General features: G+C 39.5%; 1 long non-coding RNA gene across 1 annotated transcript; it reads right to left on the reverse strand.

Annotated features, from left to right (window-relative positions):
- Positions 1-540: 540 nt before the first annotated feature.
- Positions 541-20910, reverse strand: LOC117068450. Its single transcript, XR_004431126.1, has 3 exons — positions 20674-20910; positions 2096-2118; positions 541-827 (listed from the first exon to the last, which is right to left on the reverse strand). It is a non-coding gene; the product is annotated as an uncharacterized LOC117068450 (long non-coding RNA).
- Between the last annotated feature and the right edge of the window lie 2774 nt (positions 20911-23684).

A 23684-nucleotide genomic window follows, 5' to 3' on the forward strand; every position in this document is an offset into this window, starting at 1 on the left:
ATTTACGTTTTCGTATATGTATGTGATGCTTTTCCGACCGCTTTGAGAAGGCAAGACACATCTTCTATTGCAATATTTCTCAATCCCTAATATTCCTACAGATCCCCTAGAGATGTTATCAAAATGGCTTAGTAGACCTAAATTAAGGCCTGAGATCTGTGGTTCTTAGAAGCTTCCAGGTGATGCTAATGTTGTTGGTCTGTGTACTACATTTTCAGTAACAAGTTCTACTACACATCAATTATTTTCAGTTACCCATAGCATTTAGTACTCTGCTTTCCATCCCATAAGCGTTCAGTAAAGGTTTGTTCTTAGACTCTGAACTAATTGAAAAACATAGGAATTGAAGGCATTTTATTGAAAAGAAAGCTGATTTTAAATGTATGTTCTCCAAATGTAGATTTTCTTTCCTACATCAGTGGCTCTCAGTAAAAGTTACTAAGGGAGAGTTTTTTTTTTTTAAGTTTCTAGATAGCCTGCAAAAAAATATTTCCTGAACTTAATTTCTTCTGTTCTAGGACACAGAGCTAAGGGGCCAATTAGTAACAGGCCAGTATTTCTCAGATATGCCAACAGAAATTGAAGATGGTAATTTTATGAAGAATTAGAATTTGATTTCATGTCTGGCATGGAAAATTTAATGTCCACACTGGGCCTCAGCTCCTAAGTTTCATCTTAAAGTCGCTCACGCTTGGGCCTTTGGTTCATCTCCATAGCAAGGTTAATGGCTGCAGTCAGGCTTCCACTGGGATGTGCATTTCAGGTCTCAGGGCTGTAGGTGACTTCATTCCAGGGCTCACAGTTCAGCCATCCTTTTGACATTCATCCTATTAATTATAGATGAGATACCAATCAATCTGTCATTCTGGAATTCTGCAGAATCTAGCTCTGCTCTCAACAAAGAGTGAGAGTTCTTCAGCATTAGCATCAGATCTTTCTTTTGGAACAAATATTTGTGTTCATTATGTTTCTCTCTGAGAGGGAGAAAAACTATCTAAGCCTGATAAATTCTGATCTACAAACACTGAAAGCATATAAAGCAGTACAATTTATTTTGTATAAACATGTGGTTTTCAATCCTGAGTGCATCAGAATTACCTGAAGAGCTATGTGACAATACAGTTTTAGTAGATCTGGGGCATGATTCTGGGTCTCCGGTTTTAATTAAGTTGTCTAAGGGATTCTGATACATAGGAATTAGCATCATTGGTATAAAATGCTAATTCCCCAATTTTCATGAGCATCAGAATCATCTGGAGGGATTTTTAAAACACAGTTTCCTAGTTCACTCCAGATGTTCTGACTCAGCAGGTCTAAGGAGGAACCTAAACATTTGCATTCACTATTGTTAGTTGTAGAGATAGGGTTATAGCTATGTTGTCCAGTCTGGTTTTGAACTCCTGGGCTCAAGTAATCCTCCCGTTTAGGCCTCCCAAAGCATTGGAAGTGCAGGCATGAGCCACTGAGCCCAGCCCAGAATTTGCATTTCTAAAAAGCTCAGGTAATGCTGATGTCGCTTGTTCATAGATTACCTGTTATATGTGATATGGTTTGGCTGTGTCCCCACACAAATCTCATCTTGAATTGTAGCTCCCATAATTCTCATGTGTTATGGGAGGGACCCCATGGGAGACAATTGAATCATGGGGGTCGTTTCCCTCAAAGTGTCTGGTGGTAGTGAATAAGTCTCACAAGCTCTGATGGTTTTATGAGAGGTTTCCTCTTTGACTTAGCTCTCAGTTTCTCTTGCTTGCTGCCATGTAAGACATGACTTTGCTCCTCCTTTGCCTTCCACCATGATTGTGAGGGCTTGGCAGCCACGTGGAACTGTGAGTCAATTAAACGTCTTTTTCTTTATAAATTACCTAGTCTCAGGTATGTCTTTATTATCAGCATGAGAACAGACTAACACAATATAACACTGGTATAGCTACATATTAGAATCACTGTAGAGATTTTAAAATCTCATACTCAGAACAAATACCAGCATCTCTGGGAGCAGGATAAAGGTATCAACATTTTAAAAAATCGGTTACTTCAGTGTGCAGTTAAGGCTGAGAACCACTGATGGAGAGCAATATAACATCAATCTTACCTTCAATTTTTAGAGAGAGCCACCTGTGGATACAAGGAATGGTGAAAAGCATTAACTTTATGATAGGCAGATACAAGTTCAAATCCTGACTCTGCCATCCAATAACTGAGAGCTTGGGTGCACATTACCTAACTCTTTTAAGCCTTAGTATTTTCATCTATCAAATGGGTATTATAGCAATAGTACCCTCCTCAAATAAATGAGATTAAAAAAATCAAAGCTTTTGCCACAACGGCTAATACACAGTAAATGCTCAATAAATGCACATGGATATTATTGCTGCCATTGTGTCATTAGTTATTATTATTATTGTCATTATGTAAAATGTTTTAATGAGAATATTTATTTTTTTAATTTTAATTATTTTTTAACTTTTATTTTAGGTTTGGGGGTATATATGGAGGTTTGTTACACAGGTAAACTCACATCACAGGGGTTTATTGTACAGATCATTTCATCACCCAGGTATTAAGCCCCATACTCAATAGTTATCTTTTCTGCACCTCACCCTCCTTCCATCCTCCCCACTCAAGTATACTCCAGTATCTATTGTTTTCTTCCTTGTGTTCATAAGTTCTTATCATTTAGCTCTTGCTTATGAGTGAGAACATGCAGCATTTTGTTTTCTGTTCCTTCATTAGTTTGCTATGGATAATAGCCTCCAGCTCCATCCATATTCTTGCAAAAGACATGATCTTGTTCTTTTTATGGCTGCATAGTATTTCATGGTGTATATGTATCACATTTTCTTTCCTTACCATGCAGAATGTTATTTCCAACTACTTCATTATGCCTGATATTCTTTATTTTAGAGCCTATGTGGTGGTTGTTTTGGGGGCTGAGGACAATTCTTCAGCATTATTTTACATATAGACAGATAGTACATTTAGCTTTAAATATCATTCATCTCTTTGTGAATATGTTTCTCAGATAATTTCCCAATCACAAGTTTTAAAGACAAGAAGGATGAAGACTGAAAATCTTGGAGTTACAGAACACCTGAAAAGCTGGAGGAGAGACAATTTTCAAAAATGACTCCAACCTTTCACCCTTTCCTGTGTCTACATGCTGCAATGTGACTGTGCAGTTCTTCCCATGAGAATAGATCTCTTTTTCCACCTCTTTTGAATCTGGGCTGTCTTGTGAATAGCTTCAGCTGATAGAATGTGGTGGAAGTGATTGGCAGCAAGCTTGGAGCCTGGGCCTCAAGAGCCCTTACACTCCTCTGTTCTCTCTTCTGCTCTTCTGTCTTCATCATGAGAACATGCCAGGCTGGCCTGCTGGATTATGTGACATGGGGAGCAGAGCCAAGTCAACGAAGTTGTCCCAACTGAGGCCCCAGACACATCAAAGAATCCAGCCAAGATCAACAAATTCTCCTGGTCAATCCACAACTCACAACAGATGCATGAATAGTCAATTCAGATCAGCAGAACTACCCAACCAACTCATAGATTCATGAGAAATAATACATGGTTGTTCTTTTAAGCCACTTCGTTCTGGGCATAGTTTGTTCTATGGCACTAGCTAACTGACAGAGAAGATTAAGTAAAAAGATTTTTTTAAAATAAGTGAAGATAATAGGGACTGGGAATAATGGAGCCACATTTCACTACTTCAAAAAATTGTTTAGAGTTGGTCATCTGGGCCTATTACATATAACCTGAATGAGCCAGCATTTATTTACTTTCACAAAAATAAATTATATCACATGGGGGGCTCTGAAATGATATTTTTTCTGGTATTTTCGGGTAATATATTTGAAGAATATAGGAGGGGTGTGTGTGTGTGTTTGTGTGTGTGCGTATGTTAAATTTAATCAACAGTCTGTAGACACCCAGGAAGTCTCCAGGAGGGAAGACTTCCTGGTAGATTCTGTTCCAGATAAGAGCCAGATGACATTTCTAGTATGTAGGTTGTAGACAAGGCTAAAGCAATAATAGATAGTGCCAGTTTCCTATTTTAGGCTTATAAGATTTATCAGAAGCTACCAGTTACAGGCCTGTCAACAAAGTCACCCAAGTAGTGGGGATTGAGGAATGGTGGCAGCAAGGAAACTACTAATTTTGCTTTTTAAAACAACTGCCTCCCAGGAACATGGACACATAGCATTTATCTTCATAGAGCCATTGGAAAGCCCACAAAGGAAGGTAGTGTGAGGCCATGAGCTAGAGTCGCTGTGCACTTATCAGTACTGAAATCCCAGGTGATCTCATCCACTCCTCATAGAGATGATAAGAACTACCAACACTCTTCTTCAATACAGTCCTTTCATAAATGTGCTTTAACTGTTCAACTCTGTAAGACAGATGCCTAAGTGTGTAGTATCTAGTTATTCCACAAAAAAATTGAGTTGGTATTTAATCTTGTTAAAGTCTGTAAATAAGTTTGGCAAGCAAGCTTACGGATGGCAATTTAACACATAAAATATTTCATTTTGGGGTGTTGTCGGTGTATGTGATTTGATTTAGATACTTCACAATCCACAATGTGGGAGACAGGGACAACTAAGCAACACAATGTTTCTCTCAGGTTAGTCTGATCACAAAACCTATAACAAGAATGCCCCAACTGCAGGAGTCGTGATGACCAGGCATGTGATTGCTAGGTTATAATGGATATTTACTGAGCATCTTCTGAATGTAACAGGACCCTATTTGGACCAAAGTGGTTGAGAAACATTTCCTATCTTTAGAAACAGGTAACATTAGAGGAATCAACATTGGAAGGAAAATCAGACAAAGTAACAAACAGTTAAACTGCAATGTAAAAAATACTATTAGAAGTGAAAAAGCAGCGGGCTGGACTGCAAAAGAGGGGAATTAAGAAAATTGTCACTGGGATAATGAAACTAGTTTTGAAGGAAGAGTATGAATTTGCCTACCAGAAAAACTGGGGAAGCCCAGCTCTGGTGAGAGAAACAGCTTGTGCAATATTACAATGCCATGATGGACCTTTGTATATTTGGGATACAGCAATTTCTTTGGTGTGGTTAGAGGTTGCACTCGCTAGAAAGAACAACAGAAGCTGGAGTTGAAGAATTAGGTCTGGGTTAGATGTTGGATAACCTGGGGATGCCATGATAAGGATTTTATCCTGGAAGAAATGGAGAGGGTAAGGCTAGAAGCAGGGAGGCCACATAATGGCATATGGTGGGAGTCTACATCACAGATGGTGAGAGCCTGAAATAAAGTATTGTGCTGCTGCTTGTTGGGAAGCAGACCCTGAGCCAAGGATTTGTGTAAGTGGTTTATGAAGGCAGTACTTTCAGCAGAATGTGTGAGGGAGTATGAAAAGCAAAACAGAGAAGGCAAAAAAGTCAAGCAAGGGTGTGAGTTCAGAAATAGCATCACCCTCAACCTGGTCCTAGTATGAACTCTGTAGCAATAATTACTCCTCACTCTGTAGCATTAATTACTCCTCACCCTGTATCCCACACCAGCTAGCCATGGGCTAGAATCCATCCTAAGGGAGATGTAAACTCTGAGGTACTTCTGACTCTCTCTACAGGTGAGGCTGGTTACAGGCCCAAGGTCAGTCCTCTGAAGGTCAAAGGTATGAACTTTTAACGGCAAGAGCACAACCGGGCAATCGTGAGATAAAGTTGGTTAAAAGACCCTAGAGGATTAGAATGAGGCACCAAGGGTATCTACTACATAGCTGTAATGGGAAAGGGGAACAAAGAACAATCGTTCCCATGTTTCTGGGGACATTTAATTCTGTGAAATTTCTATAGGGATTAGCAATGGGAGTGGTGGTTATAAGTTTGAAATTGCCGAGTGAAATTAAAAACCTTGTTTACTGCAGAACTTCTCAGATCCTTTGATATACCAAGAGGCCAATAACATATGAAGGATTTTCAAGCTAATTTAACGAGAACACACCTTGAGAAATACTTGAGTTGGGAGATATTAAGAGTTTGCATTGATTGAACTAAGGAGATCACTATAAATATTAAAAGTGAGGAAGGTGTCTGGGTGACTTTCATGTTTCTGATTTGGGCAGTGGGATGGTAGGGAAGGTTGTGGGTAGGGGAGATGAATAGTTCATTTTTGGATTTGTTGAGTTTAAAATCTCTATAGGAAGGAAAGAAATCTGTGCTGTGGATTTGCCATTGAAAGTTATAACTGAAGTTAAATTTGTAGATGAAATTACTCAGGATGAGGGTATAGGTTGTAGGAGGAGAAAGGTTTGAGGGTGGATATTTGGAAGACACCAGGGTTTAATTAAAGAGAGTAAAACCACCCCACAAAGGAAACTGACAAGGAATACTTGGAAATGGAGGATAACCAAGGGTGAAGAGGTCTAGTAACCTAGAACTAAAAAGATATATTTTTGGTTTGCAAACTAGATCATTTATAATCTTTGTGAAATGGCGCTAGTGGAATATTGGGTACACATGCTATATTGCAGATGGTTTAATCTAAGAGAAAATGGAGTAACTCCTCTGCAAAAACAAAAACAAAAACAAAAAAATGACTAAAAGGAAAGGGGAGAGGGTAAAGGAATAAGAGTTTCTTTAGATGGAGAAAGTTGAGTGTGTGATAACACTGAAAGGAAGGAGATTTCAGAGAACAGGTATTTGAAAATTTAGAAGTGAAAATAAGTGACTAATGAAGGAAGGCTTTTAAAGTGTTCAAATTAAAGTATTAACTTAGGAAAGTGGATACAAGTTTGGTTATAATGGATGGGAATGATCGTCACGGTATGGGAATTGGTAAAATGATGATAACTAATTTCTTTGCTTCATTTGTGGGACATGAGGAATTATTCTCTTAGAGGTTCCTGATTGTAGTACAATTTTATTTATTTGTCAGATATTTTTTGACTGTCTGAAGAATGCCAGACACTGTGCTAGGCACTGGTGCTGGGAAGATTGGGCAGCATCTTTGTAGATATAATTGTGCTTCTTGTCCTCAAGCAGCAGACAGTTTAAATGGAGAGGCAAACTTCATGGAGGAGACTGTGAATGTTTGAGTAGAAGAACATTGACCAAGAGCATGAAATAGTATCCTTGGATATCAGTGAGCACCCTGCTGAGCAGCATGAATGCTCATCACTGGTTAACTTTCCTCTGTGGTATTTTATTATACCCTGGCAGGAACGATGAGGATGCAAGTTTGAATGGATCTAGGTTTGGAATTTTGCAATAAGGGTTGACAGAATTGAAAAGATAAGATAAAGAAAATGGCTACAGTGATGCACAATGGTGTCCTAGGAGGACAAGCAGAAAGCTGGGAGGTACCAAGGGCCAGCAGAATTTTGAGGACAAATAACTGATGAAGAAAGGGCCAGGGAGGATAAGCTTTAAATTTGTTGTCAAAGATTAGGACTTTTGAGGTAGATCAGCTTCAGGTTGTTGATACTTTCATGGAAATGTGTGGTCAAAGATTAGTGGAGGTTAAGGTTATTGAAGGTAAGGAAGTTACAGAACTGAACATCAGTCAGTGTCAACTATGCTTCTAGCAAGAGTTGGAGCAGGGATTAAGATCACAAATCAGATGGCAAGGTTCTCAAGAATAAAATAATGAAAAAGTGAATGATTTGTCCCATTAGACTCTAAGAATAGTAAATTTAAAGCTAAACCAGACACGCACAAACAGGACCCAATAGTCAATATGAAACACTTTCCTGATTTACCAAGCAGTAGAACAAGCAATAATCTCTACAAAGCAAAACTCGTTCATGACTATTAAAAAACACACCTTCTTTCTTTCTGTGTCATTAATTTAAAAATAATGTCAGGATGTTTGAAATCCTTCCCTCACTGTTTAAAAGTAATGGACTTGGTTGAGGGGTAAAATACTCATCTCAAGTCCTAGGGATTTGAGAGCATCCAAATTCCATTCCAGTCCCCTGCAGATGACCAGCACTACTGTACACACAAGAGAGGCTCAGTCATGTGTCAAAATAAGGCAAAGAAACTTCCCCCATCTGAGATAGATGTCTGGTTTACTCTTCATTGACATAATCAAAAGTAAGAAATTCCCTCAGGAAATACTAGATGCTTGGCATAATGCTTGACTATGCTTAATGGTTCAGAGAGATAAATTAACATGACAAGGGGCAGGATAGCCCAAATATACAGTCATATGGAAAGAAGTGAATAGCCACCTACGCATTGTCACTTTATGATATTGATTCTTGTTTATAACTCACAGAAGCCTCTTCCAGCTGCTCTATGTTATTCATTCCCCTCCAGTCTGCAAGTCACTTCACCACAGGCCTATCATGGCAAGCTAATTCTTTGATGAGTGTGACTAAATTCTACACCACCACCAACTTAGGATGTGTAAACCTTGGATCCAGTGATTTTTCAAATATGTTCTTTCATCTTTACCACAAACCTGAAAGATAGGCATTATTATCTCAGTTTTACAAATGAATGATTGGAGGCTTAGAGGTAAAATTTCTTGCCCAACAGAACTGTCACCAGTAGTTGTGGGACTGTAATCTGAGCTCAGTTCAGGCAGGCCAGTGGCAAAGCCTGTGATCTCTCCAAAGGGCCTGCTGGCCTCAGAAACTATTGAAACTGCAACATTTTGTATCTCATTTGGGTATCTTGGGAAATAAAGTTGTTTATTGCTTGGATTCCGGGTACACCAGTGTTTGGCTTCTAGTTAATTCCATAACAGCAGAGCCATCTCCTCATCATCTAGAATTGTAAGCTGCCAATCAACAGGGGCATGGGAGGATAGATGAGCTCTTCTTAATTCCTTCCAGAATCAAGATTCTGTGAGGGCTCCTGAATAGTCTCTCTCTAGTCTCTCTCTCTCTGCCCTATGCGCAAATAAGCGAAAATCCCAATTCCATCTACTGTTCCATACTATATAACCAGTGGACTCCAAATAGCAAATTTATGGCATACAGTACAGTGCACTACCAGATACAGGTTGAAAACAGTTAACAATTTGCCAGCATGATAGAAAAAAAAGTTTTCTTAGAATCTATGTAAGTCAGACTATATAAGAATTTAACACATGTAAGGAATTTCAAGATGGTGCCACCATGAATATTTCTCTAGCCATGAGCCTTAAAATAAGAAGGTGGTAGGAGAAGTTTGCTTTTGCCTTATTGTCTTTGGTATTACAGAAAATGATAAATAAATTTGGAAAGCTTGTGGAGTTATTGTTAAGTTTTTCTGCAATGCCTTTTCATAGGGGGAACAATATAGAATTGGGCATCTCTACCACACAGATGACTCTAATCCTAGGATTACCAGCTTAGCAAACCTTTCTCTGCTTAGATTGATTTCTCTGTTTGGGGTGCAATGCAGAAAAATTATTTTTAAACTGAGATAAAACTTTTTATTCAAAAGCCAATTTCAAAAATAAATAAATAAATAGATAGATGGGGCCTCTTTGATATACAATTTGACATGGGAAGGAATAGGACAGGGTTTGGAAAGACATCATCATTTTGATATGACTGTGAAGAGTAGACTTCTTTAGGGAAAAAAAATCCCAGTGAAAAATAGGTAGTTTAGTGTCCTGAAGATCAAATGTAAAGAGTATCATCATAGTTTTGTAACCTGCTTGTCTTAACTTTTGTTTTCTCACCACATGCAGAAGGTATAGTTGGATTATTTTGAAAGAGTGGCCTATGACCTGGAAGTCTGGAGCCCACAACATTTGACCCAAATCCCAAATGTTTATTTTTTCTCTACCTGGAAAGAACACATTAGTCTTGAAATCTGATATGTTTTACATTTTATAATAAATAATGCTTAAAACCCACTGGCTCAGTCAAGGTTTAATAAGAGAAGCAGGACCACTGGGATTATATATGTATGAAAGGGAAGATGGATGTAAAATGGAAGAAATTAAAGACAAATGGAAACCCACAAGGATAAACTGGAAACCATGTCAGTCTTGTTGTCTCTGATCTTGGTAATGTGTTTGTCCTGCAGAAGTAGGAGCTCTGTCCTGCACTAAACACACACTTGGTCCAGGAGTCAGGGAAGCTGTAGGAAGAATGTGGGGAAGACAGAGAAGTTGCAGGCTCCAGCTGCTGCCTCACAGCAACAAGGCGAACCAACAAATTAATGACAAGGCGTGTGCATGACAAAAACTTCTTTCTCAACCTTCCAAGAGTAAAAGCAAATGGCCAATGCCTCATCACCTCCCTCCAAATCTGCAAACACATCTGTTGTGGTTCATCCTAGCCAGAAACATAGAGAAAGGGACTTCTGGGACATAAAGTGCAGCCTAGCCATGCTTACGTGTTATAAAACCACCGCATCTACCTTCATGAAAGCACACTGACTCTTTCCCCAAAACATCCTGTACAACTAGGGGCCCAGCCACAGAATGATGGGAGGCAGTGATTCCAGTGCTCTAAGGCAGGTGACATGGCCAAATTCAAGGGCAGACACACAGTTTCATCAGGCAACCAACTCTTCACAACTGTTTTCAAGATCTGTCATGCCTCCTCTTCTTTATGGCTATCTCCTCAGTTTTCTCTCCAAAACCAAGAGATAAAATACACACCTTTAGCCATGGTCTAACACACACGGCAGAGGCCAATATAGAGAGGAGACAAACCATATTCAAGTCCTCTGAAACTTAACAGTAGTTCTTTTTTCAGTGACATTTCCAAACATTACATTTTTTTCTAAACATTTATTACTAGACTAAGTTCTGATTTCCTCTTCTGATAAAATATCTATATTAGCTGATGAAAGTTTTTTTCCCCTTAACACTGACATGCGTAAAACCCAGCCTCTTTGTCAGGCATATAATTCACCTGGAAGGAAATACATTTGATACACAATATGAAATGCAATCTGAGGTGCTTGCAGCATGAGAACACCAAAGCCACATTAAAAATAAAGAATCCTATGATCGTGCTGAAGAGGTTAAGTATACGGCAGGCAACAAAACTCCATTTATGGTGCAGCATCTCAGTTATTTAAAAACATCTCATAAAATGTCTAAATAAGTACTGTATACGTGTGTGTGTGTGTTTGTGTGTGTGTGTGTGTGTGTGTATGTCTTTTGTTAGCATTGATGAATATGAGAATGAATGAATAACTTCCTGGGGAAGATGAGAACCTTGAACTGGCTTGAAAGTGGCAAATAACTTGAAAATGTAAAGGAAGAAACCAGATGAGGCATTATAGTGAAGGAAAGACAAGCAATTGTGGAGAATCTTAATAAGAAAAGTAACAAGAAGTTAGGCTGATGAGGTGGTACAAGTAAGTAAATGGTTCCTCTCGCAAGGAGGCTAAGAAGTCTGGGATATGATGATATCTGTAGGGTGAGGAATGATTTTAAGAAAATCTTAGCTGGTAGAAAAAATTTCCCAGAAAACTAGGAGCCTAAGACCTAGTGCTAAAATCCAATTAACGGGAACAATAAGGGCTCTTTTTAAGGATGTGTCTTTCAAACAGAAAAGTAAGTATCTGAATTCATTAAGCAGAAAAAAATGGCCGTCAACCAACCAACATGGAACCTCTTTGGTGCCGTCAGCTCAGGCCCCAGGCCCCATGGGACACACTCCAGAAAACACAGGCTGAGAGACCAATTAAAGAGAGGACCTTCATTTTCCCAAAGTAATGTACTATGTGAGAGAATCAAGATCTGCAAAGGGAATAAGCTGTTGTTCTGTGTCTTAAAGAGCAGATTTGACTGGGCATGACCAATTCTATTTTTTAGAGAATTTTTAGAGCTGTTCACACCTAAGCCCACACTTATGTCTCCCACCTCATTTGCTCTTTTACAATGAAACGTTGACACTCCTCCGTCGAGCTATGGGGTCCACACTTTCTCCCCTTAAAACTGGTGGGCTTAAAACTGGTGTCTATAGCAGAATTGAGGCTGAATGAGTTCTGAAGCAAGGACATAAAAAGAAATATAATGCTTCTGCCATCTTCATTCTTTCTCTTAGCACACACACCTTAGGGCCCCAAAGTTGTCAGGTAAAGGGTCAGCCACTTGAAGTTGCCTTTGTAAAGGGACCATCATGTAGGGAGACCACATATTTGGAAAGAGATGCCCAGAGAGCTCCATCTGTTTCCAGCCCTCAACTGTTTGAGTCTTTCTGGCCCAGGTGTCAGACATGCGAGTGAGTGAGCCTGGATAATTCCATCCCCCAGCCTGTGGCTGCCCCAGCTGACACTTGGCGCCAGCCTTTGAATCTCTGCGCTCAGGGTTCAGACCTGGCTGAGAAGAGATGAGTCATGCAAATGTTGAAATTTTGCTCTACACCACTAAGTTCTAGGGATAATTTTTTATACAATCTTTAAAGAATTTTGGACTATAGGGTGAATACAAGTTCGTAAAGAAGATGGAAAAGTGTCCAATAACAGTAAGAGTGATGTAGAATAACATCAGTAGTAGAAGTAGGAGTATTAGTAGTCATTTCAGTAGTAGCAGCATTACAGTAATAGTAGCATTACATATATTTTTTTCCACATAATATTTAAAAAGAAAAAGTTAAGATAGTCCTTTTGTTAACCCTGTTTTACAGAGAGGAAGCCTGAAGTGTAAAGAGACAAAAAAATCTCCAAGTTCTCGGTAAGTGGTAGAGACAGAATAATGCTCCATGTAGTCTGGCTTCAGGGTCTACACACTTAAACATTTGAGTACATGGGTAAAGTTTGGAGATATTAGAAATCTTAAAAATTACTGCTGCTGCTAACTAGCATTTATTTGGCACTTGCTCAGACTCTCAGCCAGGCACCATGCTTAGGGACTTTAAGTGAATTGTTTTAACAAGCAATGCAAGTTGGATGGCTGGCTAGGAGTGTAAATGAAATGGACTATTTTTAGGAGGCAAAAGAGACAGATTTGAAAAATTGTTTTTACTTAGGCATGAATTTTGGAAATTATTTAAAATACTGCAGAATAGAAATGCCTAAGAAGGTCATCACAAGCCCATAAGCAGAGAAGCAGTCAGGAGTATAACAGAAATGGCAGTGTAGATTGCAAATTAAACACCAGTGCTCCAAATCACAGACAATCTATGTGGCACATAAACAATCACTCATGAATTTCCTTTTATTTTAAGCCGACATTCTCAATAACTGAACAACACTGGAAGAGAATCCAATAAAGACCCAGCCTGCAGGCCTACTTTAAAAATTATTATTAATATGTAATGGTACAACATTTATTGTGAGTGACTCATGATAATTTTCAGACCCAGAATAAAATTAAGTTCTTTTTCTCTTTAGTAGAGCAACTCTCAGAAATTAAAACAGATGCAAATGTGTGACCTGCCCACACACATTCTGATTCTGCTATCAGATATTCATCTGACAAATCAAAGCCTTCTCAGGAATTAGCATTTACTGCATGATGAAATCTGAAATCTGAGAAGATGGAATGAGAAATTGGTTTTCTACAATATATGTAAAGTTTTTGTTTTATTTTTTGTTTTTAACTTTACCTTGATTGTGATGTTAGATTTCTGCAGTGCCATTTTGTTTTGGATTAAATTGTGAACTCTTAGAAGGCAAACACCGTCCTATTTAATCTATTCCCTACATCCCTCAACCAGAAACCTTATGTGCAAAAGGACTTAATATTTGGGAAACAGTGGCTATGGTAGACATGTAGACATGGTGGCCCTTCTCTCCTCAGCTATACCCTTCTTCATCTTTGTAACATGATGCAATTTTTTTTTCCAGATGAACTACGTGCCCAAACCTAGGAAATAAAGCCTGATTGATTGGAGCCAAATCCTCTACTTCTTTTCTGTCCTATTCTGCAACTATGGGTAGAAGAGGGCATCCAGGAAAGATTCTATCCCTAGATGGAAAGACAGTCGCTTTCTGCCAATTCAGTTCTTCCTTTCTATCTGGACTGCCATGATAAGGATGTAGAGACAGCCCAGAAAGTGAAGGGAATGAGGCTGGGCGCAGTGGCTCACATCTGTAATCCCAGCACTTTGGGAGGCCAAGGCGGGTGGATCACCTGAGATCAGGAGTTCGAGACCAGGCTGACCAACATGGTGAAACCTTGTCTCTACTAAAAAATACAAAAATTATCTGGGCTTGGTGGTGCTGGCCTGTAATCCCAGCTACATGGGAGGCTGAGGCAGGAGAATCGTTTGAACCCAGGAGGCGGAGATTGCAGTGAGCTGAAATCATGCCATTGCACTCCAGCCTGGGTGACAAAAGTGAAACTCCGTCTCAAAAACAAACAAACAAACAAACAAAAAGATAAAAAAAAGAAGGGAATGGGCTGGGGGAGCATTGAAAGAAGGGCCTGTGTCCTGGGTGGCATCACCAAGTGGCTGAGCCTGCCCTAGACCATTCACCTCCAGGCATCTTGTTTTCAAATGGCTGACTTCTCATTTTAAGCCACTTTTGGTCAAGTTTAATGTTACTTGTGGTCAACTATATCCTATAGGGAATAACCATGCTCTGAGTATACTAAGAAAGATTTTTAGTAAAATCAATATTTATGTATGTGAATAAGAGTTATATCTCAAAACTATAGCCCCTATATATTTTCAGGAAATATCAGAGACTTAAAACCTGTACAGGTCTCATTATAGTACAGTCTGCACTCCTGGGGCAATTGCCTATATACTTGCCTTAACTAGGCAAACTTTCACTAGTATGTAGATTTTCTCTCAGGATAGGGTCAATAGAACCTGTTGCTCAGCATGTTTTGTGGGGATTGCTACGTTGCTGATAGAAAGGGAGGTGGGGGAAGAAATGCTTCCAGGAGATCTCAAAATCATCATGAACATATAAGGAGAGGAACAGTATAATGCAATCTCTTACAATGTTAAGGTAGTAGAAAACAAACCAAGATATTAATTCCAGCTATGTCACGTGATAGTTTTTTGCATTTAGACAAATTTCTTTACCTCCTTGTGCAATAGTTTTCTCCATTGTAAAGTGAAAATAATAGTAATACCTGCAACTATTTGATTATTGTGAGGATGTAATGAAGTAATGTTCTTAATATAGTACATGGTACATAATATGCATTAGATATGGCAACTATGACTTTAAGAAATCAAAATGTATTTCCTGACTAAGGTGATTCCACCAGAATTGGTCTTTTATCCTCTAATTTCCAGGTAAAGATATCTCTTTTTCTTTAAATCTCTGAAATTTGCCTTAGAAAGATTTTTCCTGCTTACCTCTTCGTCTGATGAATGGTTGGCTTGTCTCGATTTCATCTTTTTAAAAACAATGGGGGGATTACTGAGGGTTTCATAATATTTCTTGTCCTAGTCCTCACCTGCTCTTTGATACAGGCCTAGTATGATAGCAACTACTCTTAAATCTCTCAATGAGGCTTCCCTGAGCAGCAAAGAAAATGGTAAAAGAAGCAGTTTCAAATGAACACTGATTTGTTTTAGGCTCCCTGCCTAGTTCTTCATTACTCTCCTGCCTAATTTTGTTTGTATCAGAATTTAAAAACAGGAATCTAATCTGTCCTGCAGATATTATGTTTGTGCATGTGGGTTTGTGTGTGTGTTCCAGAGCTGCATTTTTTAAAAAACTTTTGTTGTGTAATTTGAATGCTTTTGTGAAGGATGTGGTCTCTAATTTAGCTCTACTCAGAGGTTGCTCCGTGATTCTGAAACTTGTAGGAAAACCAATTCCTGGCCCACCCCAGATCTAAGGGTAGACCCAGGACCTGGGCCCTAGTAAGTACTCCAGACGTTTTCAACGCATGCTTAGGTTTGAGAACCGCTGCTCTCTTTTGCCCATTACTTCACTTTATTCTCTACGACAGTCTGTTTCTCTCCTTCATGTTGCCTAAAATCAATTGACTTTATGACCCTTGGTTTAAACTTTGAACTCATGAACAGTTTTTATTCCTACATTTTCTCTGTACAATTCACCAACTTGACATGCACCTGCTGTATGCGTATCCCTTAACACAGAGCCAGACACATTAATAGACCCTGATCCAGCCAGGAGTCAAACTAAATCAAGTGTTAGAATCCTAGTCAGGAGAAAAGGCCTCGGGAGGAGCAAGTGCCAGAAAGTTACAAGAGAAAAGCCTATTAAGTAAAGTTAATCAGAACTATAAATGTGAACAAAAGAGTGTGTGAAATACAAGGGTGGACAGAAATTTCTGCAACCTGACTGGGCAGATAATTTTATCTAAATGTGGGTAAACTGTAGGGCTCATTATGCTCTGACCCTTTAATGCATATTTATTTCAATAATTTTAGCCTTGCCTCAGTGTCCCCTCCTCCCCCCGCACCCCAGCACACACAGAGTTGGGAGACGCAGGTTCTCCTCCTCCCATTCTAGGGTTCTCAGAAACACTATCATCCCAGAAGCTTCCAATATTCAAAACCAAATCTCCCATAGGCCACAGGGACATAACATTGTGCTTTAAAGACATCTCTAATTTAATTATTAAATGACTGTTTATTTAAAAAAAAAAAAACTGAAATAGCTAAACATATACAGGGAAGAGCAAGTGTTTGCCATACAAGAAATCAAACAAATTGATGAACAGAAAGAAAATGACTATGGAACTATAACTGTTCTATTCTTAACTAGCAATCTGCATATTTTCTCCCAATTAATGCCTAGAATGGGATCTGAGTCTGTTGAAACCTAATTACTGGCATATCACTTTGTTGATTCAAAGCCCTACAACAGTCACTGCTCATGTTTCATTTGCATGAACTCTGCAAAAACCACCCCTAGGATGTCAGTGCTTGCTTTGCCACCAGAAGTCTATGCTGTAGCTATAACTTCATGGGCAAGTGCACACCACTTTTCCTGTCACGCTGCTGAGTAAATGTTCTGTCACTCACAATCCTCATTCATTTAAGATGAAGACATGTCTCTTGTAAAGATTTTTCCAGGAGCTATTTTCACTAATGGTGTAGTGAGGTAGTTTGGGGAGATTCCCATAATGCAGTTAAGAATGTGTAGAAGACCTGACTTCTGTAGCTGGTGTCCATCACCTCATTTTAAAATTTAAAAATTTTTTAGAGACAGGATCTTGCTTGTTGCTCAGGTTGGAGCACAGTGGCATGATCATAGCTCACTTTCCCCCCAAACTCCTGGGCTCAAGCCATCCTCTCACCTCAGCCTCCTGAGCAGCTGGGACCACAGGCATGCATCACCATACCCAACTAAATATTTTCAGTTTTTGTAGAGATGGGGTCTTCCTATGTTGCCCTGGCTGGTCTCCAAGTTCTGGCCTTAAGCGATCTGCCTCCCCAAAGTGCTGAGATTACAGGTATGAGCCACCATGCCTTGCCCATCGTCTCACTAAACAAATATAAATAAGCCAACAAAACACTTCCCATTGAACAATAGCACTCCTAATTTGAACAATGGCACTCCTAGTTTGAACAACGGCACCCCTAATTTTCCCACTTCCCTGGGAATAGATGGTACAGGTATTATCACCCTTATAGTCCAGGACAGAGTTGGCCATCCACTGGTGTAGGGGACTGAATACTGTCTTTGCCTGCTTGTCTGTCCTCCCATTGCACTCAACATGGGTGGGTCTCAATGACCTTTCCTGGAAATACTGTATCAGACATTATATTCATAGCTCCCTTATTAATTAGGATGTTTGGTGTCTGTGTTTCTCACTTAGCTCTTGCTAACATGCCCTCACATTAGCTATTGTTGTCTTCTCTGTTCTTCTCAGCTAACCCACGGGGGAGTTACTCACCCATTTCAAGGAGACAATTGAAGCTGGTGGGGAAGCAGAGACATCTTATCTTCCTGCATATGCTCTGAAGAGTTCTCCCTATTACAACTTCCTCTTTTTCAATTCTTCCATCGAGTCATTCACCCAGTCTTAGAAAATCTGACTTTAGTATCTCTGGAATTTACTTACTAATGCCAAGTACCCTACTTGAGGCCAGACATATGAATAAAGAGAGGTACCAAGTGTGGACAGAGGTTGGGTGGAGTTGAGGGGATGAAAAACGTTCCAATGTATCTAGTACACAGGATGTTCATGATCTGAAACGTGTCTACTTGGCCAGTTCCTTATTCTGCATACACAGTGGCCCACCTTGACCACCGGCTGGCTTTGCTCTTTTCTGCTGCTCTTGCCATGGTTCCAGTTTTCTTCAGGCTCATGTGCTTTTGCCTGGAGCCCTTATCTTTGGCTCATTCTATTCTGCTCTTCCTTCACAGTTCTGCTCAGGTGTGAGCCCCTCTGAGACATCTTTTCTGACCCCTGCAGGCTGTCTTAGGTGCCCTCTAATGTGCACCGCTGCATCTTGGAGTCAATAAGCTTTTGAGACATTTGTCACTCTCTATGACAACTGTTCATTATCTTGTTGTTACTGTAAGTTCCTTCACCTACACCACGATCCATGAAGAACAAGGTCTTGCCTTTGGCATCCCTGAGATTCCTACCACTAGGTACAGGGCCTGCCATGAGATAGGGACTCAATGCATGATTCATTAAGAAGTGAGTGAAAGTGTAGCCAAAAATCCCAACCGAATTGTGTGAACTTGAGGAAATCACTCAATCTTTTTGAACTTTAGCGTTTTTCATCTCTAAGAGAGATTTCTAAGCAGTACCGTTTGTTTTCCATCTCCCACTTTAATAACACAGCAAAAAGGCATTTAGCCTGAAATTATGCATAGAATAATCCACTTCAAAAAGAAAGTGGTCTCCTTGATAAGGGAATCAGTGAGGGTTTCTGAGAAAGGTTGTGGAAACAAATTCTTTTGAAGAATTCCTCATCCATGTTGGGTTAGATCAGCAAGAATCTGCATAAAGATTGGAGGACAGATGAGCTCTTTGTAGCCCTAAAGACCACTTTCATACTATAAGACTTGAAAGTGATCTTAAAGTTTACTCTAGTTTAACCCATCTCTTTTAGAGATAGAGAAATGCAAGTCTCTTGATCTGTAATTTATGGGTATGCTTTTATAAAATCTTACACAAAGTGTGCTATTATCAGCAGTAAACCAAAATGGTATGCTCCTTAGCAGTGGGGAAAATTAGGAGACTCTATGAAAAAATGCTGCCTTTGTAGGTTGTAATTTTTAAGGTTTAGTTTGGAGGGATGACCATAATAAAAGAATAGAGGCAATGAGAAAGGCTGCAGAATGTTTACCCACTTGAAAAACAAATTACAGTGTCTATCTGGAAAACAACATAGAGATTTGATCAAAGAAAATGTATTCATTTAGCAAAATGTGGACTTCTATTGAGAAATAGAGATTTTCTCACCGACAGACCTTAAAAAAGTGACTCCCAGGAGCAGAGTGTAGAATGCAGTAATGTCAAATCATGGGATATGCATTCCTGTCATTTTCTGACAAGGGTTTTTTGAATGTAATCGTAGTTATTAGTTGCAATCTTGCACAGGCGATCCAAGCAATGATAGCAGTGCATTGCAAGCCCTTTTATAAACTGTGCATGCAGTAAAAAGCTCCTTCACAAGCCAGTTAGTATTTACATTCCATGATACTTCAAATATTGCTTCTTTGCTTTTGGAATGGTTGATGGCAGACTTTATACACTGAAGGAAATATTTAGTGAACTTGATTCTTATTTTCTAAAACTCTCTAATCCGGAAACACTGAGGTGTCTCACCCAGAAACATTTGCAGGTGATTTTTGTTTGTTTGTGTTCTGTTACGACAACACAGAACACAGTGGGGAGTGGGACTCACCTTAAATTGCTGGTTAGAAAGGGCCCACTTTTCAGTGGCCCACTTTTCAGCAGATTTTATACTTCTCAAGACTTGAACATTCTCGTTAGTGTGGCTGGGAGGTAAATCCTAAAATAGCCAGTGCCTCTCTGAGTTTTAAACCTTCAGAGGGGCACTGGCTATTTTTAAAAAACCTTGACTTATGGACAAGTTGCTATAGAAAGGTAGTTTAAAGCAGTTTCAAGTGCATAAAATAAAGTGAATTCGGGATTGAAGTATTGATTTGTAGGCAATTTCTTATGCAAAATAAATAAGAATGATTAGCAACTTGTCATAATTAGGGCTTTTAAAGAACTTGAACCTAAGTTATTTCCTTAACTAAGGTGAATAGTAGCTCTATGTTTATACTTACTCCTTTAATTTATTTAGCAAACAGAAAAAATTATCCCACAGAAAGATGAGTTTAATTCTGTTTTTTTTTTTTCCTCCTTCTGAGCTCTCCCCACTCAAATCATTGGATGTCAGTGGGATAAGGTCTGGGGCATCTCTTTGGGGCGTTCTCTAATCCAAACTGTTTGCAAATCTGAGACGTTTTCCTCTGAGATCCCCCCATGTAGTGCCTTCAATCAGTTTAACATCAGTTTAACATTGGGGATGAGGTAGTTTGTTCATTGTTTTAATACTGTTCTGGAATTTCCAATTGACAGAAAGTTCACAATCTGGACAGGGCTCATTCTTTGACAAATGACAAATAAAGGTAACTTGGATACCCCAATAGCAGCATCTACCAAAGTACTAAAGCGGTAACCTGCCCTTCAGTGAGTCAACAAGAGAGTCTATTTCCCTGAGCTTTATTGATAGACACTGCATTGTTCTATATCATTCAATGACTGCCACACATTATTGGTAATGAGCTCACTATTTCTACCTAAAGAGCCCTGTTTGAGCCTCCCCTAGTTCTCCATTTCTTCATGGAAGGAGATACGCTAAGACAGTTATGTCACAGTTACCTGGGCCCTGTCCTGTGTTGCTAGCAGTTACAGCTTTGCCCCTGAATGAGTCTTCTCCAAGTCTAGGAGGCATTTCCAATCTGGTCATTTTTGGGCTCCAGGACACTGTTGCCTACATTGGGTCCTGAGAAATGCACAACCGTGATGGCAACATAGAAACAGGGCTCTGCCTGTGTATTCTCTGGACCTCAACATTTCCTGCTGAGGAGCTGCCACCATGGCAGAGTGTGTGATCAGCTGAGAGCAGGAAGGCAGTGCTTTGATACTGACGGGTCCCTTAGGACATGAACAATGAGGTGTTCAGTGAAAAACACTTTGTAATCTTACACCTCTTATTTTTCAATCAGGGACTTAGAGACTTGAGACAGGATTCTAGAACCAATGGAAAGGGGAATTGTGACCAACCTTGGGACAGAATTCTAGAACCAATGGAAAGGGGAATTGTGACCATGGAGTTTTGAGGACATCTTGAATGAGGGGTTCTAGTCCTATATCAGAAGTGGCCTAAAGGTGTAGGTCAAGGTTAGTGAGAAAATGTTTATATCACAGCCTTCATAATCGGGACAGAGGACTAGGACATTAGTTTCCTTTTCCCTACTGTTTCCCTAATTATTGCCATCTGATGGATAATTGAGTCTGGGGTTTCTGTCTTCTGGTTCATCTGTGTCCTCATCAAAAGCTTCAAGCTTCACTGTTTCTGAGAACCGGAAGGGGTATTTTTTAAGCCCCGGGGGCATATAATTTACAAGATATTTTCATCTGACTTAAGTGTCCAGGTATACATGAGATATTTTGATCTTAGCTTTCATCTAGAAACTAGGCCACTCAAAAACAAAGGGAAATACAACTGACATGTCATCTAGTTGACAGTTACTCTTACTTTTCATTTTTCTATCCCCTTAGCAGGGTCAAAGTTGTTTGGCTGTTTTGGTTAAACACATAATCCCAAAACAAAGTTATTAGCTATGGAGCAGATGAATATTGGAAAAGGTCACTAGAATAAGTATCAAAGATGAAATCCAATCTGCTCACCATGGTAGGATTGTGGTTATGATTCTGAAATAAGGAAATATTTTGGCTCATGGACCCCTACCCTTATATACACCATGTTCTGCCTCATAGAGGCAGGTAAAGACCCTGTGGAAAGTGCCTAGTGTCCATGAGATTGGCTATAAAAATCACTGTGAATATGACTAGCTTTGAGAGTCAGAAACTCTGATCATCTTCCAAGGCTCTCCACCGGTAAGAAAAAAGTAATCAATTTGTGAGAATAAAGTGTATGATGTAGAATAAAGCTAGACTCTTTGATCTTGTGATGAGCAGATATCCCAGATCTTGGGGGTTGTCCAATTAAATCAAGGATGTTTTTGGCTTTGTCTTTTCAGGTGAAGGCAAAACTGGCACTAATCATCTTCTGAATTCCCTTTCAAGGTTGAAAATGTGGATAGCACAGCCCAATCTTTGTTATTGATGTTCTTATGAGCCAAACGGTTGTCGCAAAATAAGATTCCAGTATGTGTTTCTTTGTCTCCTGATATAATCCCTTAAACTAGTCTTTAAATTGGTGCCATGCATGTCACTGATACACTGACTTACCCCATGATATTAAAAGACTAAGGCTGTGTCCTCTCACAGAGACAACTGAAAAACTCAAAGTATTTGCTTAGCCAGTAATGACATCAGAAATGTGTCAAAAACCTTCTGCCCACTGATTCATGTACCTAGGCTGTAGTCGTCAATGCCTATTTTTGCTGAATCATTTAAGCTGGGAGGACAACATTTATTTCCCTTCCCACCTGAAGTCTTCTCCACAATTTTAAATTCAGAGAGTGTTACTGAAAAAAGACACTCTGATGTTTAACCCCTATGTGCTGGGAGCTCCAGAACTTTCAGAGCTATAAAATCTTCAGGTCGAAAAGGCACTAGCATGAAGTTCAGATGCCCTGTTACAGAGAAAAATAATGTGATGAAAAGCTACTGGGTACTATTCATGGAAACTCTGAGACTGAAGAACTACAAGATGTTTCATCCTGATTTAAGTAACCAGATACTTGTCAGATATTTATTTATTTACATATAAATGTAAATGTGAATACAAATGTAGTTGAATACACCTAGCATTTGGTGAAACTTCTCCTAATGAGACAAAATTATGGCTAATCCTCAAAGCAGAGAAGGACAAATAAAATGTGGTGTCTCACTGTTTTTTTGGGGAAGTCCATCTTGAAGTAGATTTCAAATGTAGGTGGTTTATCTGGGATGTGATTTCCTGGGATCCATCCCAGGAAATCCCAATGGGGGAATTAGGGAGAGAAAGGAAAGAAAAGAGCACTCAACTAAGAGTGTTTTATGGAACAGGTACTACTGAAAACAGTTGAGTCCCTGTCTTTCTGGGGAACTCCAGGACACAGTGGAGAATATACCACTGAGTTGTCCTATCTGAGGGTTTGGAAGTGGAAGTATTTAAACACCAACTCCTATCCTCTCTTTCTAAGGGCTGTTCTCAATGGTGTCAGCATCTCAACATTTCTGGTCTGCCCCACATGAGGCTGAAAGAAAGCCCTTAGGTGAACATCAGGTGGCTTCAGTAGGATGCTGTACATACGTAATGGAATGGTGGCAGCCAAGGGGTCCATGAGGCCATGGCACTTGCAGCATCTGCTACAATTCTCCTACAATAACCAAGAGGAAAGGTGTGATTTCCTAAGCTCTAAGGCCAAGTTTTGGGACCCTCCAAGGGAAGACTCATAAAGTCTTGGGCTGCTATAAAAAAGGGAACCTGATATCATCTCAGTATGGATTTATACCAAGGGTTAGAACCTGCAGAAACTTTCTGATTGAAATAGAGTATATCGTCAGAGTTCATGGAAGTTCTTGACAAAGGTTCACAAGAGTTTGGCATTGTACATGAACATAGAGTCCAGTGTCCTCTTTTAGTTCAGTGATTTATAAAGGTAGCATTCCCTGTAAAGTGGTTCATGCAACAGGCTTGGGAAGTATTGTGTAATAAT

This window comes from Trachypithecus francoisi, unplaced genomic scaffold, assembly GCF_009764315.1.
Source record: "Trachypithecus francoisi isolate TF-2019V2 unplaced genomic scaffold, Tfra_2.0 Lachesis_group21, whole genome shotgun sequence".
In the NCBI taxonomy this organism is placed as follows: domain Eukaryota; kingdom Metazoa; phylum Chordata; class Mammalia; order Primates; family Cercopithecidae; genus Trachypithecus; species Trachypithecus francoisi.